The sequence below is a fragment of the Trachemys scripta genome, chromosome 5, assembly GCF_013100865.1.
Source record: "Trachemys scripta elegans isolate TJP31775 chromosome 5, CAS_Tse_1.0, whole genome shotgun sequence".
NCBI classification, from domain to species: Eukaryota; Metazoa; Chordata; order Testudines; family Emydidae; genus Trachemys; species Trachemys scripta.
The window spans coordinates 102,468,083-102,487,321 of NC_048302.1; positions in this window are offsets into that span (position 1 = coordinate 102,468,083).

The following is a 19,239-nucleotide window of genomic DNA, read 5'->3' on the forward strand; positions in this document are numbered from 1 at the left end:
CAGTTGATCGGAGCATACTTTAAAAAAAGTAATTCCCTCTACAAAGGAACAGTTCAGGTTGGTGATTTAGTGTATACAAAACTAATGGGGTTCCACCAGAGATGAATTTAAATCACTCTCTACAAAGAATATTAAAGGGTAATATTATTTTTGTATTGCCTGTTTAATATTTCAGGTATCCAGTCAGATTTTGAATGTTCATGTTTGAGGTTTTAATATACCAACTAATCGGTTAAGTACCAATCTGAAGTTTGGTTTTTGTACTACACTAGAAACTAATTCCCGTTGCAAGTAATCATGGAATAAAAATGGTACCGTAGAGTGTTAACAAGAGGGGGTGACTGTTAGCTTAAGATGAAAAGAACATTTTCCTGGACATTGTCCGACTGCCTTGAAGATATACAAAATATGGAGGTATTTATCAGGTTGTCTACTCTCAGTTGTAGCTATAGAGAGTAGCAGTTTAAGTTCAATATTTAAATGTTTCCCATAATTGAGTGCTCACAACATAAAATGCAAGCCTAATCATGTTCTATCTTTTTTGCAGTTTGCATTGGCCTCTTACTTTACACTGTTCAATATAGATAGACAGATTTTTGTTAGAGTGGAATGGAATAGGAGATTTGAATGTACATAACATTTTGTCTGATTACAGTGCTTGCTTGAGCTTTAGTATCAAGTTTAAATCTAACAATCTGAGTATCTGTGAGCTTAATAAGAAACTAGCAAATGTTTCACTTATGTGCATGATATCCTCAGGTTTTGTTTTTTTGTTGTTGTTTGGGTTTTTTTGAGCATAATTAGGACTGACCATATCAATAAAAAGCTCATTCTGATGAAAAACATTGTTTTGTCACCTGCTGATCAATAGTATTAATGGCTTTTGGGGTCATATTTTCATCCCTTGAGAAAGTGATTACAGTTATTATATAATGCAGAGCCATGACCTCTTGCTGGCCAAATGTGAGCACTAGTATATATTCCTCCAGAGTTTCTGAACAATTTCTACACTTTGGGTATGTAAAGTTGCTTTTCAATGTGGATTTTATTTATGTCTCTCTATCCCTTTTTTTTTGGTATGTGTGTTTGCCAAGATTCATGTAGCCTTTCACCACTAAATGCACTGGATTCTACATGAGTTTTTGTATATCTGCTCTATCAATTCATTTTCTCTAACCCAGGTAAACCTTGTATCAAAACTATACCATCTCTTAGCATTTAATCATGGTCCATATAGTCACAATCTTTAAATGGCAGCAGGCTGAGATTTCCAAAACATTTTGTTTCTTTGTTTGTTTTTGTTTGTTTGTTTTATTGCTTCTTTTGACAAACAGGTGAAACTCTCCAGTGAAAATTTTGACAAACATGATTTTTTTTAATCAAAATGTTCTGTGGGAAAACAAAACATGTTTCCACCAGCTTCAGGCCAAGGAAATTGGACATCTATCTTCCTTGACCTATTTGAAATTGCAATCTAAATCTGTTTAAAGTCTCAGTGAATCCTGATGCTTTTTCTTATATTTTGCATCTAGCAAAAACTTGACTTTCTATTTTGGAGAACACATGCTTCATGTGTACCAGAATAAGTTCAGTACCTTAGCATCCAATGCAGTAATGTTCAAGGATGTTAAATATAGGAACATAAGAATTGCCATGCTTACTCAGACTCAAAGGTCAACCTGGTCCAGTAGCCTGTCTTTGAGAGAGGCACTGCCTGCTGCTTTAAAGGAATGTGTAAGAAACCCACAGTAAGTAAATGTGGGATAATATGCCACCATATTAGGTCTCATTCTGATCTCCAGTGGTTAGACTGGCTTAAGTCCTGCAGCATGAGGCTGTATCTGTTGCAAAAATTATAACTTTAACATGATAAACATTTTCGCCAAGCCATGTAGCTGCACTTTTCATCTTCAGATTTTGAAAACATCTTTTCCACATGTCATAATTTTTTTCAGTGATCTTAGAGGTTGCCAGATTTCTACTCTATTCTGGGACCTTGCTCTTGTTTTCCTTACCCTGGAAAGACACATTTGTGATGTACATGCTTTTATTGCCATTTGCTCATTATCACATTGTGTGTATTAAGAAATTATTACTCCCTGTGTTCCAGCGAGTGCACCATGATAGCAACAGTATGAGAGCTAGTGTGGACAGAGGTTTGCAGATTTTCATGACACAGTGGTAAAATTCCTGAGCCCTGTCTATTCTAGCAGCTGCACCAATGGTGGCCCTGACAACGTCTGTCACAATTCTCTGAACTGCTTCCAATTTGTCACTATCTTTCTAGGATACCAGTGAATTCTATGTATGGTACTTGTATTGCCCCAATGACTACAGTATCTCAATACCTCACAATCTTTAATGTATTTATCTTCACAACATCCCTGTGGTATAGGGAGGTGCTGTTATCACATTATACAGATGGGGAAACTGAGACACAGATTAAGGATGAGGTTTTCAAAAGTATTTAGGCACCTAAAGATGCAGATAGATGTCTAGGCACCTAGCATCTAGGCACCTAACTTCTGTTTCAATGGAAGTTAGGTATCCAGTGGCTTCTGAAAATCCCACATGTTGCCTATCTACATCTTTAAAAATCTGGCTCTATATAATTTTCAAAGGTCACATGGGAAGTCTGTGGCAGCGCCGGGAACTGAAGCTTGGTCTCTTAGATCCCAGGCTAGCACACTTAAACACTGTTCTAACCTTCCTCCCTGATCAGGTAAAAAATCTGGCAATAAGAATGTATTTAAATACATATACAGGCACATTGTGAGATTTGGGTAAGTGGGGGAATTTTCTTTGAGACATGTCCCAGTGGGAAGCCCAGTGGTCAGTTTGGTATGATTATCAAATTGTTTTATAATTTATACTTGATTTTATCTACTGTAGCTTTTATTTGCATTTTTTTGACTCCTTTAATTTTCTTATGCATTTCCATCTGTAAATCAAAGAAACTACACCTGGAATTTAAAAAAAAAACCCCAACAACTTTCATTTAAGCCATTTTTATACCTGGGTAAAAATATGTTCTTTTTAGGGCAGTACACAGGAAAAGTTCCTATCAAAGTAATAACTGTGTCCTTGTGAGGGAAATGATAGCACTCTTTTCTGTGTGGATAATAATAATAACTAATAATAAAAAATATTTTTCTTGTCAGAAAAATATTCCTGACATGTTGTTGTCGGGATAAAATGGCTGATATGTTCATCCATCGGTTATTACTGTTTCCTTGTCAAGAAAGAACAAAAAACAAAATGAAGGTATATTCCTGGGAGGATAATGCAATAATGATTGGCTTGTCAGAAAATGATTTCAGTTATATTGTAATTCTTACATTTCCAAAAAGGTAGATCGGAGGAGAGAATATTGATCCATATTTCCAAAACTTATAAGAACAATACCTACAGAATCTAATTTTTACACCAATGTGTGCTCTTCCATTTAGCTTGTAAATAGTTTTTCTGAACTAAATAAAAACATGTTTTTAAGTAGTTCTAACAAAGCTTCCTTTGGGTGGAATTATTTCACAAGCAACAATATTTAATTTCATGTAACGTTGTGTGTAAACATCTCTATGGAGACTGTGTGATATATTTATTTTTAGCATTATCTGGTATAAAACTACAAAAAAGAGAGAACCTACAATCAAAACACTATAGCACAATCGAAGTTGCAATTTTTTGGCTACCCTCTGTAAGATCAGATACAGTGCGTACAAAAGTATTAAATTATTTATCAATTCTTACCTTTCCCCCCCTTTTAAGCCACTCTCTTCTACAGTTGAGCATTTAAAAGATGAGAGAAAATCTAATTGGCTAGTCAAAGCACTTGTAACAATTCTTAACTATTAATCTATTCAGAACCACATGCCTGAAAGTTGATGGCCATTAATAATAGGGTCTTGGTGATGTCTGAGTCTTGCTTTCTTATATAGTCAGAAAAAAGCTTTCATCAGACAACTATCATACTTTATCCCAACATCCTCTTACCTTGCTGGCTTCAATAAACAGCAGTAACACATTTCTTAAGAAACAAAGAGCATGGAAATGTTCTTAGGAATAATAAAAATTCGGGAAAGAAATGCATAGCATATACACATTTGGTTAACTTTAAGCATATGAGTAATCCCTTTGAATACAAATGTGCTACACAAGTGTTCAAAGTTAAGTGCTTTGCTGAACTGGGGGTGACATAAAGGGAAATATGTCTAAATATTTTTCATAGTAAATCAGTGAGGTACTAGCACTCTACCTGTCTATCCAACTTGCCTGAATGGCTTTCATTCCTAATACTACTTAGCAAAGAAGATCCCATGTTCAGCTATTCCTATTTCATAGGTAGGATATATCTAATTTTACTAGCACCATTTACCTTTGCAGCATTACATCACTGATATCCATTCTGAAGCTTATTCTAGCCATTGAACACAATTTTGGCTTCTGGCTGCTAAGGTGATATAATAATAATAGCTTATCATTGGCAAGTTATAAGGTTGTTAGAGAATTTTTTAACTAAGTGCTGAGAGAAAGCCGACAGGCACGGAAGAACACACAGTTCAAACGGAGACATCACTTAGGGGTGAATTTATTAAAGGGGGAACTATATCCTAGTAAAAAGGTTAGGTAAGAAGTTGGTTAAGTATGGATAGGAGCTAGTGAAGAACAATCAAATGTAAAAGAATCCCATTTAAATATAACTCATGAAGTCAAGCAACTGAATATTGACAAAATATACAAGTGCTTATACTCAAATGCTAGAACTCTAAATACTAAGATGGATGAACTAGAGTGCCCGGCATTAAATGAGAATATTAGGGCTGTCGATTAATCACAGTTAACTCACTTGATTAACTAAAAAAATTAATCAGATTTTAAAAAATTAATTGATTGATTTTTTTAAATCACATGGTTAAACAATAAAATACTAATGAAAAATTATTAAATAATTTGGATGTTTTTTCTAAATTTTCATATATATTGTATTCTGTGTTGTAATTATAATCAAAAATAATATATACTTTGATTTCAAATATTTCCACTGTAAAAATGATAAACAAAATACTTTTTTAAAATTTACCTCATAAGTATTGTAGTGCAATCTTTGTCGTGAAAGTGCAACTTACAAATGTAGATTTTTTTTTTGTTACATAACTTTACGCAAAAACAAAACAATGTTAAACTTTAGAGCCTACAAGTCCACTCAGTCCTACTTCTTGTTCAGCCAAATGCTAAGACAAACAAGTTTGTTACATTTACAGGAGATAATGCTTATTTACAATGTCACCTGAAAGTGAGACAAGGCATTTGCATGGCACTTTTGTAGCCGGCATTATGAGGTATTTACATGCCAGGTATGCTCAACATTTGTATGCCCCTTCATGCTTCAGCAATCATTCTAGAGGACATGTTTCCATGCTGATGACACTTGTTAAAAAATTCTTGTATTAATTAAATTTGTGACTGAATTCCTTGGGGGAGAACTGTATGTTTCCTGCTCTATTTTACCTGATTCTGCCATATATTTTACCCAGCACATGTTCATTTTAAGAACACTTTCACCGCAGATTTGGAAAAATGCAAAGAAGATATTTCTAAAGATAGCTACAGCACTGGACTGAAAGTTTAAGAATCTGAAATTCTTAGAGGGACAAGATGTGGAGCATGCTTTCAGAAGTCTTAAAAGAGCAATACTCCAATGTGGAAACTACAGAACCCAAACCACCAAAAAAGAATATCAACCTTCTGCTGATGGCATCTGACTCAGATAATGAACATGCATCAGTCCGCACTGCTTTGGAATGTTATTAAGCAGAACCTGTCATCAGCATCAGTGTTCTGTGTTGTAAATGAAATCAATATATTTGAAAATGTAGAAAACATCCAAAATATTTAAATAAATAGTATTTTATTATTGTTTAACAGTGCGATTAATCACAATTAAATTTTAATTGCTTCATAGCCCTAGACAATATTGATATAATAAGTATTATAGACATTTGGTGAAATGAGGATAATCAATGGGACCTGGTATTACGAGGGCACAAAATATATAGGAATGCTGATGGAAAAGGGACACTATAGGTGAAAGAGTCAAATAAAGTAAAAATCTTAAATGAATGAAACTGTACCATAGAATATCTATGGGTAGAAACTCCATTCTTGACCAATAAGAGTATAGCAGTAGGAATATACTACCAACCACCCGCCCAGGATAGTGACAGTGATTGTGAAGGAGATTAGTTAGGCTACAAAGACAGAAAACACAAAAATATTGGAAGATTTCAACTATAATCATATTGACTGGGTATATGTCAACTCAGAAAGGAATGCAGAGATGAAATTTCTAGACACCATACATGATTGTTTCCTGGAGCAGCTTGTCCTGGAACTCTCAAAGGGAGAGGCAGTTCTTGATTTAGTGGAGAAAGTGGAGCACAGAAGATGAATATAGATCCAGATAGCTGAACTGCTCCATAAGAGCAACCTTGAAAACTGGAGTAATAGAAAATGGGATGAAAAAGTACCAAGGGAAATGTCATGCACTTAGGGACTAACTACAAATTTTGCTATAAGCTGAGTACTTATCAGTTGGAAGCAACAGAGGAGGATAAAGATCTGGGTCTACTAGTTGATCACAGGATAACTATGAGCCGCCAATGTGATATGGCTGTGAAAAAGCTTAATACAATCCTAGGAAACATCAGGCAAGGTATTTCCAGTAGTGATAAATAAGTATTATTACCATTATACAAGGCACTGGTGAGACCTTATCTGGAATACTGTGTGCAGTTCTGGTCTCCCATGTTTAAGAAAGATGAATTCCAACTGGAACTGGTGCAAAGAAAGGTTACTAGGATGATCAGAGGAATGGAAACTCTACCTTATGAAAGGAGACTCAAACAGCTTGTCTGGTTTAGCCTAAGAAAATAAGGGATGAGGGAAATGGGATTGTTTTCTATACATACAGCAGAGGGCTAAACACCAGAAAAGGAGACAAGTTATTTAAGTTAAGGACCAATTTTGGCACAAGAAGACATGGAAATAAACTGGCCATCTCTAAGTTTAGGTTTGAAATTACACAAAGGTTTCTATCAGAAGAGTACAGTTCTGGAACAGCCTTCCAAGGGGAATAGTGGGGGCAAAAAAAGTAACTTATGGTAAGGCTGAGAATGATAAATTTAGGAAGGAATGGTATTATGACATTGCCTACAATGGCATATAACCTCTACTCGACTGCTATTAGTAAATATATTCAACAACTGCAGATGGTACACTAAATGGAGAAGGTTCTGAGTTACTACAAAGAATTCTTTCCCAGGTGTCTGGCTGGTGGATCTTGTCCACATGCTCAGGGTCTAACTGATTGCTGTATTTGGAGTTGGGAAGGAATTTCCCCCTGGGTCACATTGGCAGAGACTCTGGGTTTTTTTCGCCTTCCTGTGCAGTGTGGGGCACTTATACACTTTAAACTAATGTAAATGGTGATTCTCTGTAACTTGAAATCTTTACATCGAGATTTGAGGACTTAAGTAACTCAAGTAGAAGTTAGGGGTCTATTACAGGAGTGTGGGTGAGGTTCTGTGGCTTGCAATGTGAAGGAGGTGAGACTACATGATCATGATGGTGCCTTCTGGCCTTAAGGCCTATGAGTCTATAATGTAATTAAATTTAATATCTTGTAAGGGGTAAAATGCCAAAGAAACCCCACCACAATAGCATTTAACTTCAAAAAGGTGAAGTACACAAAAATGAGGAAGCTAATTAAATGGAAATTAAAAGGAGCAGTCACAAGGATGAAATGTCTACAACATGCATGGAGACTACTTATAAACACCATAAAAGTGGCTCAAAGTAAATGTATACCCCAAATAAAAAGAAACAGTAAGAGGACAGAAAATGCCACCATGACTAAAAAGCAGGTCAAAGGAGACAGTTAGAGGCAAAAAGGCATCCTTTAAAAATTGGAATTTAAATCCAACTGGGAAAAATGGAAAGGAGCATAAATTCTAGCAAGTCACGTGTAAAGTATAATAATGCAGGCCAAAAAACAATTTGAAGAGCAAATAGCTAAAGACACAAAAACTAATAGTGTTTTTTTAAGCACGTCTGAAGAAGGAAGGCTGCTAAACAGACAGTGGGGCTACTGGATGATTAAGTTGCTAAAGGAGAATTCAAGGAAGACAAAGCTGTTGCAGAGAAGTTAAGTCAATTCTTTGTATCAGTCTGCACTGCAGAGGATGTGAATGTGATCCCCACACACAAGCCATTCTTTTAGGTGACAAATTTTAAGAACTACCTTAGATTGAGGTGTCAAAAGACAAGGTTTTGGAACAAATTGATAAATTATACAGCAATAAGTCACCAGGACCAGACAGTATTCACCAAGAGTTCTGAAGGAACTCAGATAGGAAACTGCAGAACTACTAACTGTGGTATGTAACATATTGCTTAATTCAGCCTCTGTACCAGGTGACTGGAGGGTAGTTAATATAAGCCATTTTTTAAAAAAGGCTCCAGAGGCCATCCTGGCAATTACAGGCCAGTAAGCCTAAATTCAGTACCAGGCTCATTGATTGAAACTATAGTGAAGAACAGATTTAGCAGACACATAAACAAATACGTTAGGGAAGAGTCAACATGGCTTTTGTAAAGGGAAATCATGCCTCAGCAACCTATTAGAATTCTTTGAGGGTGTCAACAAGCATGTGAACAAGGGTGATCCAGTTGATATAGTGTACTTGAACTTTGACAAGGTCCCACACCAAAGACTCTTAAGCAAACTAAGCAGTTATGGGCAGGGCCGATGAGGGGTGGGGGGGAAGCCGGTACAAATTACTGGGGCCCGGCGGTCCGGCTTCCCCGCTCCTCATCAGCGCTGTTTAGCTGGTCCACCCTTGCTGGGGGGCCCCAACATTTTTTTTCACCGGGGCCCATACCCGCTCTCGGCGGCCCTGGTCATGGGACAAAAGGAAAGATTCTCTCGTGGATCAGTAACTGTATAAAAGATAGGAAACAAAGTGTAGGAATAAATGGTTCGTTTTTACAATGGAGAGAGGCAAATATAGGGTGACAATACGTCCCGTTTTGGCCGGGACAGTCCCTTTTTTAACCCTGTCCCTATTTTTTTGGAAAAGTGGGTATCTGTCCCATTTTTTTCTTGCCAACTTGATCAAAACTTTGTCAAATAAGCGAGGTGTGGAGGAATGTGCGGGGGGGAGGGAGGGGGCAAGCAGCAATGCCAGTCCTGCACAAGGGGAAAGGCAGGGCTGGGGGGTAGGCAGAGCTTGAGTGAGCAGCAACCCAGCTCCTGGTGTGGGGCCAGCTCTGCATAGGGATGAGGGCTCAGCCCAGCCCCATGTGGTCCAGGGGGGCACTCGGGCTAGCCTCACATAGTGTCCCATTTTCTCTTTGGGAAATATGGTCACCCTAGGCAAATAGCAGAGTCCCACAAGGATCTGTACTGAGACCAGTGCTGTTCAACATACTCATAAATTATCTGACTGTGAAGAGGTACAATGGGATCTCATAAAACTGTGTAACTGGGCACACTGGAAAAAATTATTCCAATTTTATGTACAAAATGATGGGGTCTAACTTAACTGTTGTGCTGAAGAAAGAGACTTTGAAGTTATTGTGAATAGTTCTTTGGATACATCTGCTCACTATGCAGCAGCAGTCAAAAAGCTAAAAGAATATTAGGAACCGTTAGGAAAGGGATAGATAATAAAACAGAAAATATCATAATTCCACTTTTTAAATTCATGGTATGCCCACACTTTGAATACTGCATGCAGTTCTGTTCACCCCATCTCAAAAAGATATATTGGAAGTGGAAAAGACACAGAAATGCAGCAAAAATTGTTAGGATATGGAACAATTTCCATATCAGGAGAGATTCAAAAGACTGGGACTGTTCAGCCTAGAAAAGAGATCACTAAAGGGGAATAGGATAGAAGTCCATAAAATCATGAATGATATGTAGAAAGTGAATAAGTGAATGTTATTTACCCCATCACATAATACAAAAACTAGGGGTCACCTGATGAAATTAATAGGCAACAGATTTAAAACAAACAAAAGGAAGTACCTCTTCACACCACACATAGTCAAGTCTTGGAACTCGTTGCCCTGGGATGTTGTGAAGGCCTAAAGTATAACTTGGTTCAAAAAAACATTAGATAAGTTAATGGAGAATAGGTCCATCAATGGCTATTAGCCAAGATGGTCAGGGATACAAATCCATACTCCATACAACTCCATACTCCAGGTGTCCCTAAACTAGGATTACCATCCGTCTGTATTTCCCCGGACATGTCCGACTTTTGCGTCTCTAAATAGCCGTCCGGGAGGAATTGGTAACAAGGTTAAAATATCTGGGGTTCTTTTCTCCCTTGCCTCCCTCCCTCCCTTCCATGCAGAGTGCGGCTGCTGATTGGGTGGCTGGGCCAATTGAGCTGCTCCCATTGGCCTCCAGCAGCCAGAGCCCTCCCCTGCTCCTCTCTCCCTCTGTCTGCAGCCCTGTGTAACACACAAACCAACCCACCGGGCAGCATGTTTTGCAAACACATGGAGCCAGAATGGTAAGGGGAGTCCGGGGGGGGCAGTCAGGGAGCGGGGGAGTGTTGGATGGGTCCCTGGCCTCCACCTGCCACACCCCCACGTGTGTCCCCCCCCCCGTGGGACTCCCCCTCCCTGCCTGCCTCTCCCTTGCCTGCTTGTACTGCCAGAGCCAGCAGCAACTGCTGTCTGCTGCCCCCGGGTCCTAGCATCCCCCATCCACTAATGGGAAGTCAGGCTGCCCTTACCCTGCCCTTCCACCCTAGCCCTGAGCCTCTCCAATGCCCCAAACCCCTCAGCCCCAGCCCTCATCCCCCCACACCCTAATCCTCTGCTCCACCCTGAACCCCCTCCTGCATCATGAACCCCTCATCCTCAGACCCACAGCCCTCACCCCTGCATCCCCTCCTATCCCCAAACTCCCTCCCAAACCCCCTCCCCCTTCCCACACACCCCCTTCTGCCCTCAAACTCCCTCCCAAAGCCTGCACCCCCTCCCTTTGCACCGCCTCCCACCCCCAAACTCTATCCCAGAGCCTGCACCCCTCACCCCCTCCTGCACACCCACCCCCTGCCCCAGCCCAGAGCCTGCCCCCAGCACCCAAACTCTATCCCAGAGCCTGCACCCCTCCTGCACCCTAATCCCCAGCCCAGGACCTGCACCCCAGACCTCCTCCCCCCACCCAACCCCCCTCCCAGAGCCTTAGGCAGGTGGAGTGGGGGTTGGGCACCAACAAAATTTCTACAACCCTGCCATCCATGCAAGTGGATAAGGGTCAGGGCAGTCAGAGGACAGGTAGGGTCCTAGGGGTGGGGGGTTCTCAGCAGGGGGCAGTCAGAGGACAAGAAGCAGGGGGGGGGCAATTGGGGGTGGGAGATGGGATGGGGTGGGGGCGGGGCTAGGGCAGGGCTAGGGCGGGGCTTCCCCCTCCCCCCCAGTGTCCTCTTTTTTGATTGTGGAAATATGGTAACCCTACCTAAACTCCAACTGCCAGATTATTGGACTGGATGACAAGGGATGAATCACTCAGAATTGCTGTGTTCTGTTTATTCCCTCTGGAGCCTCAGGCATGGCCCCTGTCAGAAGACAGCATATTGTGATACATGAACCATTGGTCTGGCCAAGTATGGCCATTGTTATATTATTCTCGTGAACAATTCTTAAAAATACTCAGTGGAGCAGTAGACTTGATACAATCTTCTTAACTGTAGGAGATTGCAGACCCTGGTATTTCAAAATCTTCTGGGGAAGAGATCCCTCAGCTCCCTGCCCATTTAATATAATATTTGAATTGCCTCTCCTTCCTATATATGTTTGGCTAGCTATTGTTTGGCTTTGCTACCCAAAGAACAGACATCAGGTTTTAATGCTGGGTTGACATCAATATTGGTGACACCAGTGTTCTGCAATCATCGGTTAATTCTTTCATTGTGTTTCTGGTTCCACAGAACATCAGCCATGAATAAAAATGGCAATGTTTCCAGGCTGTAACCTGATGGAATCTCTGGGAGAGTAATTGAGTTTGACAGGATGGCACCTTGACTTGATAGGAAAAGATTGAACATCACATAATGAGAGAATGACATACAATGCTATTTCATTGCTACACAATAGCAGCTCTTTGTCTCTTGGATATAAAAAAAAGCAAATACGTGTGAAAATTGTGTACACATTACATAATAGAAGAGGTGTGTATTCTTTGCCTTCATTCATTGATCACAAGAATCTCTGTTATTCCCATTTTCTGGTTCCCTTCCCAGGGCTTTGGTTCTCTAATTACTTTAATTTAGTATGGGGTACAGTAAGTGTCTGAGCCAAATGCAGGGCAGTACCTGAAGTAATAGGGAATAATAGTCTCATAAATCTGACTGTATTGTTATAAGCATTCTTGAATGTATACTAGATGCAAGGCTGACAGAAATACATGTACTATCAATGACAATAGAAATGAGACACAGGAGAGTGAGAACCATAGACATTAGAAATGGAAAGAGCCTATTGGCTGAAATCCTGACCCCACAGAATCAATAGGAAATTTCAACCATTATATCCAACTAGTCTTTAGCAAAACTGCACTCTACAATATAGGGCCAAATTTTCTCCTGGAGCAACTCTATTGACTTCAGTGGAAACTGGTTCATATCTATGAGTGTTATTTCAACTATATGGTCAGGGGATCAGAATATCACCTATAATGGTAAATCTGTGCTGCTGAAGTCAAGATTATGTCAGTGTTTCTACTATAGTCCTGTATTTTCAGCAATTTATTACTCATCAGTCATAAACATATAGCTAAGGGTAGCATAAAATCCCTCCTTTACCTGTAAGGGGTTAAAAAGCTCAAATAACCCAGTTGGCACCTGATCAAAAGGACCAATAAGGGAAGAAGAGCCTTTCAAATCTGTAGGGGGAGGTTTTGTTTGTGCTGTCTTTGTTGTGCTCTCTCAGGACAGAGAGAGGGAACAGGCAGGGGAAAAAAACACCTCTCCTAAACCTCACCTGAAATAAGCATCTCAGATTGCAAAAATTGTAGGTAAAGCAAGGAAATGCATGAGATTATCTTTTGTTTTAGCTTGTGAATTTTCTCTATGATAAGAGGGAGGTTTATTCCTGTTTTTTTGTAACTTTAAAGTTTTGCCTAGAGGGGAATCCTCAGTGTTTTAAATCTTATTACCCTGTAAAATTACCTTCCATCCTGATTTTACAGAGGTGTTTCTTTTACTTTTTTCTTTATAATAAAGTTCTGCTTTTAAGAACCTGATTTTAAGAACCAAGAGTCTGGTCTGTGCTCATTTTGTTTACCTATTTGGTTGGTATATTATTCTCAAGCCTCCCCAGGAAAGGGGGTGAAGAGGCTTGGGGGATATTTTGGGGAAACAGGAACTCCAAATGGTCCTTTTCCTTCATCTTTATCTAACTCACTTGGTGGTGGCAGCAATACCGTCCAAGGACAAGGAAGAATTTGTGTCTTGGGGAAATTTTAACCTAAACTAGTAGAAATAAGTTTAGGAGGTCTTTCATGCTGGTCCCCATACCTGTACCCCAGAGTTCAGAGTGGGGAGGAAACCCTGACATCAGCCATAAGAATCCATGTCAGGCTAAAATTCAGCACACAAGGAACTGAGCAGCATGTTAACTATTTTTTCATAAATAATTGAAGAAATACATTTAGTAAGTTACCAAAATGTATATTTTTTGGCCACAGTTCACTCCTGCCAGTAACATACAGGAGAGGGGCAGAGGAAACTCCATGCACTTCCCATTGTGCAACTTCCAACAAAAGGTCACCATAAAGAGAATGTGGCAGAGGATGTAGCCTTGAAACCATACAACGTGGTAATACTCAGGGAAAGGATTCAGCTTCTCTTCTGTGTGCTGATCCTCTCCACACACTGCTTAAACTCCTTTTAATCTACTGGCTCCTCTGTCCTTGTTTGTGCACTATGGGCCCAAATGAAGACTGTGCTGGACACACCTGATAACCGTCTTCAAAAATATAAGAGCTGTTATAAAGAGGACAGTGATCAATTGTTTTCTATGTCCATTGAAGGTAGGACAAGAAGTAATGGGCTTAATCTGCAGCAAGGGATATTTAGGTTACATATTCAGAAAACTTTTCTAACTACAAGGGTAGTTAGGCTCTGGAATACTCTTCAAAGGAATGTTATGGAATCCCCTTCATTGAAGGTTTTTAAGAACAGGTTGGTCTAAACAGAGATTGTCAAACAGTGGGGTGCGCACCTCTAGGGGGATGAGGAGGAACATTGGGGGGTGCGGTGGGGCCCAGGCCACCCCTCATGGGGGGCAGGGAGGGATTACCACACAGCCTCTCTCCTCCCCCAGCTCTGCTCTGGTCCTGGCCCCAACCACGTCTCTGGCTCCTGGCTCAGCACCTGGACCTGGCCCCGGTCTCAGTGCAGCTCCGCTTCCAGCCCCACACCAGCCCTCAGCCTCAGCCACTGGCCATGGCTCTGTTCCCAGCCCAGGGTCAAAGGTGGGGGCAAAGCCTGGAGCAGAGCCGCACCTGGCTGTGGGCCCAGCTGCCAGCCCCCACTGCAGTCCGGCTGCAACTCCACTCCTGCCCTGAAGGTGGCATGCAAGCTGATTTTCAGTGGCACTCACACTGCCTGGGTATTGGCCACTGGTCCGGGGGGCTCTGCATTTTAATTTAATTTTAAATGAAGATTCTTAAACATTTTAAAAACCTTATTTACTTTACACACAACAATAGTTTAATTATATATTATAGACTTATAGAAAGAGACCTTCTAAAAACATTAAAATGTATTACTGGCATGTGAAACCTTAAATTAGAGTGAATAAATGAAGGCTCATCACACCACTTCTGAAAGGTTGCCGACCCCTAGTGTAGGTTTATTTGGTCCTACTTCAGTGCAGGGGGCTGGAGTTCATGACATCTTGAGGTTCCTTCCAACTTTACATTTCTATGAGTCTATGGGTATGTCTACACTATGAGAGTACTTCGATGTCACTTAAATCGAATATGTGGAATCGATATTACAAAGTCAAATGTGTGTTTCCACACTAAGGACAGTAATTCGACTTTGTGAGTCCACACTAACTGGGCAAGCGTCGACATTGGAAGCGGTGCACTGTGGGCAGCTATCCCACAGTTCCCGCAGTCCCCGCTGCCCATTGGAATTCTGGGTCGAGCCCCTAATGCCTGCTGGGGGAAAAAATGTGTCGAGGGTGGTTTTGGGTAACTGTCGTCATCCAACCGTCACTCCCGCAGTTATGGCCGTTGTCAACACTTCGCACCTTATCAGCCACCTTTTCCAGAGGCAGATGGTGAGAAATCGGGTGAGGAGGCTACAGCAGCGCGATGAGGACATGAAGTCTGAGAGTGGCACAGACCTGTCACAAAGCACGGGACCCCGCGCCGTGGACATCATGGTGGTAATGGGTCATGTTGATGCCGTGGAACGGCGATTCTGGGCACATGAAACAAGCACTGACTGGTGGGACTGCATAGTGCTGCAGGTCTGGGATGAATCCCAGTGGCTGAGAAACTTTTGCATGCGGAAGGGAACTTTCCTTGAACTTTGTGAGTTGCTGTCCCCTGCCCTGAAGCGCAAGGACACCCGGATGCGAGCAGCCCTGACTGTCCAGAAGTGAGTGGCCATAGCCCTCTGGAAACTTGCCACGCCAGACAGCTACCGGTCAGTCGCGAACCACTTTGGCGTGGGCAAATCTACTGTGGGGGTTGTTGTGATGCAAGTAGCCAAGGCAATCGTTGATGTACTGCTGTCAAAGGTAGTGACCCTGGGAAACGTGGAGGTGATCGTAGATGGCTTCGCAGCGATGGGATTCCCAAACTGTGGTGGGGCCATAGATGGAACTCACATCCCTATCTTGGGACCGGACCACCAGGCCAGCCAGTACATTAATCGAAAGGGCTACTTTTCCATGGTGCTGCAAGCACTGGTGGACCACAGGGGACGTTTTACCAACATCTAAGTCGGAGGGCTGGGCAAGGTTCATGACACTCGTGTTTTCAGGAACTCTGGTCTGTTTAGACGGCTGCAGGAAGGTACTTACTTCCCGGACCACAAAATAACTGTTGGTGATGTGGAGATGCTTATAGTGATCCTCGGGGACCCAGCCTACCCGCTAATGCCATGGCTCATGAAGCCCTATACAGGCACCCTGGACAGTGAAAAGGAACTCTTCAACTACCGTCTGAGCAAGTGCAGAATGGTGGTGGAGTGTGCTTTTGGACGTCTCAAGGGGAGATGGAGAAGCTTATTGACTCGCTCCGATCTCAGCGAAACCAATATCCCCATTGTTATTGCAGCTTGCTGTGTGCTCCACAATTTCTGTGAGAGCAAGGGGGAGACCTTTATGGCGGGGTGGGAGGTTGAGGCAAATTGCCTGGCTGCTGATTACGCCCAGCCAGACAGCCGTGCGATTAGAAGAGCCCAGCGGGACGTGCTGTGCATCCGGGAGGCTTTGAAAGCTAGGTTCCTGAGTGAGCAGGGTAACCTGTGACAATTTTGTTGGTTTACAGAGAAGCTGAACCTGCCTCCGTTTCTTTACCCAGTGACTGTTCACAATCCTCTCCAGTTTCATACCCCGTTCGCCCCCTTCCCCTCCTTCCAACACACGTTTAAAAATAAAATCACTGAAAATTTGTTAATGAACAACGTTTTATTTATTACTGTTTTATCGGTAAAGTGTTGAAACTGGGACGCAGACTGTGGTGGGGAGCGGGTGTAGTGTACTCATGCAAAGGACGCTTCTAAACTAGAGGAATGCCAGGCTCCTTCTTCTACAGTGGTCCGCACTGGCGGACTGATTGTTTGAACAGAGCCTGCCACCCCTCCTGTTCGGGACTCTGTGTGTGGGGGCTATGTGACTTTGTGGCAGGGGGAGGACGGTTACAGATTCCCTGCTGCGTGGCTCTGTGATCCAGGATAAGGACTGCTGCATAAGATCTGTAACCGCCCTCCCACGCCACAAAGTCTCATAGCCTCCCCCGCCCACAGACAATGAAAACCACCTCCCAGACTGACCAGGGTGCCTAGTGACTGCACTGTGTGTGTGACCTGCTGCTGAACCTGCCCCCGTGTCTGTACCAACCACCTTTCCCCCCCTTAAAACAGACTGTCCTCTAAAAAAACATGATGGAAACAGCAATTAACAAAAACGTATTTTTTATTAGCAAATGGACAATGAAACTGGGATGGGGGCTTGGATGATGCGGGAAGGAAAGGACTTATCAAATTTTGGGGAATGACAGCCTTCTGCCACTTGAGCAGTCTGCAGGGGTAGAGTGACAGTTTTCACGGGCTCTGCAGCCCCTCCTCCTTGGTACTTTCAGTGAGGGGGGTATGGGACTTTGTGGCGGGGGACGGTGGTTACAGATAGACTGCAGCGGGGCTCTGTCCTCCTGCCTCCGGTCCTGCAGAACATCCACAAGGCGCCGGAGCGTGTCCGTTTGCTCCCTCATTAGTCCAAGCAGTGTTTGAGTCGCCTGCTGGTCTTCCTGCCGCCACCTCTCCTCCCGTTCCATGTGTGATCGGTGCATTTGGGACAAGTTCTCCTTCCACTGACTCTGCAGTGTTGACTCGGCTCGGGAGCAGCCCATAAGTTCTGAGAACATGTCGTCCTGTGTCCTTTTCCGTCTACGCCTAATCTGCGACAGCCTCTGGGAGTCTGATGACAGGGTAGGTCGGGAGACAGCCACAGCTGTGGGATGGGAAAAAGGGAGTGAATTCCTCAGAAAGATAAATTTTTGGGTGAACAAAGAAAATAGTCTTTCTCTGTGAAAAAGACCATTCACAGCACCTATCACATGCGCACTCAGGACAAGGTCGAATTTTCGGCCTTCGCATTCAGTCCCTGGGGTCCTGCAGTGCAGATCACAGAATCGGAACAGCACAGCAGAATTTGGGTAGCGGGCTGACATGGTAAGCCGTAGACTTGTGGCAGCTTAAAACTTTCATAATAGCACTGCCCTACTTTCACGTTCAAAGCAATGCTCCTAGCGTTGGCCAGTTCCTGCTGCCAGCAATCCGGCAAGCATGAACTCTGCCCCTGTCCCACCCCCTCGCAGCTGTCCCCGGGAAAGATCCCTCTATGCTGCCCCTCTCCCGCCTCCACCGCATGGCTGTAAACCAGCGGTTACAGTTCTGTAAAGGAACAGGGAAGCAGTCCCAATACTAACATTGCCCTAATTCAAAGCAGGTGACCATTAGCGACATCACTCTGATGCGTATTTCTGACAGTGAGAAAGAACGCATGCTTCGGGAAAGCCTCCAAAGACCAGGGCCATATGCCGCCATGCTGTGCAAGGCAATGATCCCGGAGTACTTGATGGTAGCCTGGCGCGGAAACGTTTCCTACTACGGAGGGCACAACAAGGCCGCTCTCCCAAGGAACCTCATGCAAAGGCTTTCCAATTACCTCCAGGAGAGCTTCATGGAGATGTTCCATGAGGATTTCTGCTCTATCCCCGGATATATTGACCGAATTTTACTGTAACTGCACTGGCAGGGCTAAACAGTACAGCGCCTAGGGCAAACCAATCAAGATTTACCGGACATTGTTAGATTTTTTTGCAGCAGTTGCACTGCCAAAGACTAGAACTTTAAGTGCCTAGGACAGTCTAATCATGAAAAAGCCACAGTTAATATTTATATTCTTTTATAAATAAATGTTTACATGTTTAAACCACTTACCGGCTGATCCTTCTCCTGATTCTGGGTCCGGGTTAATGGCTGGGGACGGTTGGTAGGGGATCTCTGTGAGGGTGATGAAGAGATCCTGGCTGTCTGGGAAATCAGTGTTGTACGTGTTATCGACTGCCTCGTCCTCCTCATCTCCTTCCTCTTCTTCCCCATCCACTACCATCTCAGAGGAAGCGGGTGTGGACAACATTCCATCCTCAGAGTCCACGGTCAGTGGTGGGGTAGTGGTGGTGGCCGTACCTAGGATGGAATGCAGTGCCTCGTAGAAACGGGATGTCTGGGGATGGGATCTGGAGTGTCCGTTTGCCTCTTTGGTCTTCTGGTAGCCTTGTCTCAGCTCCTTGATTTTCACGCGGCACTGCGTTGCATCCCGGCTGTATCCTCTCTCTGTCATGGCTTTGGAGATCTTCTCGTAGATCTTTGCATTCCGTCTTTTCGATCGCAGCTCCGAAAGCACGGACTCATCGCC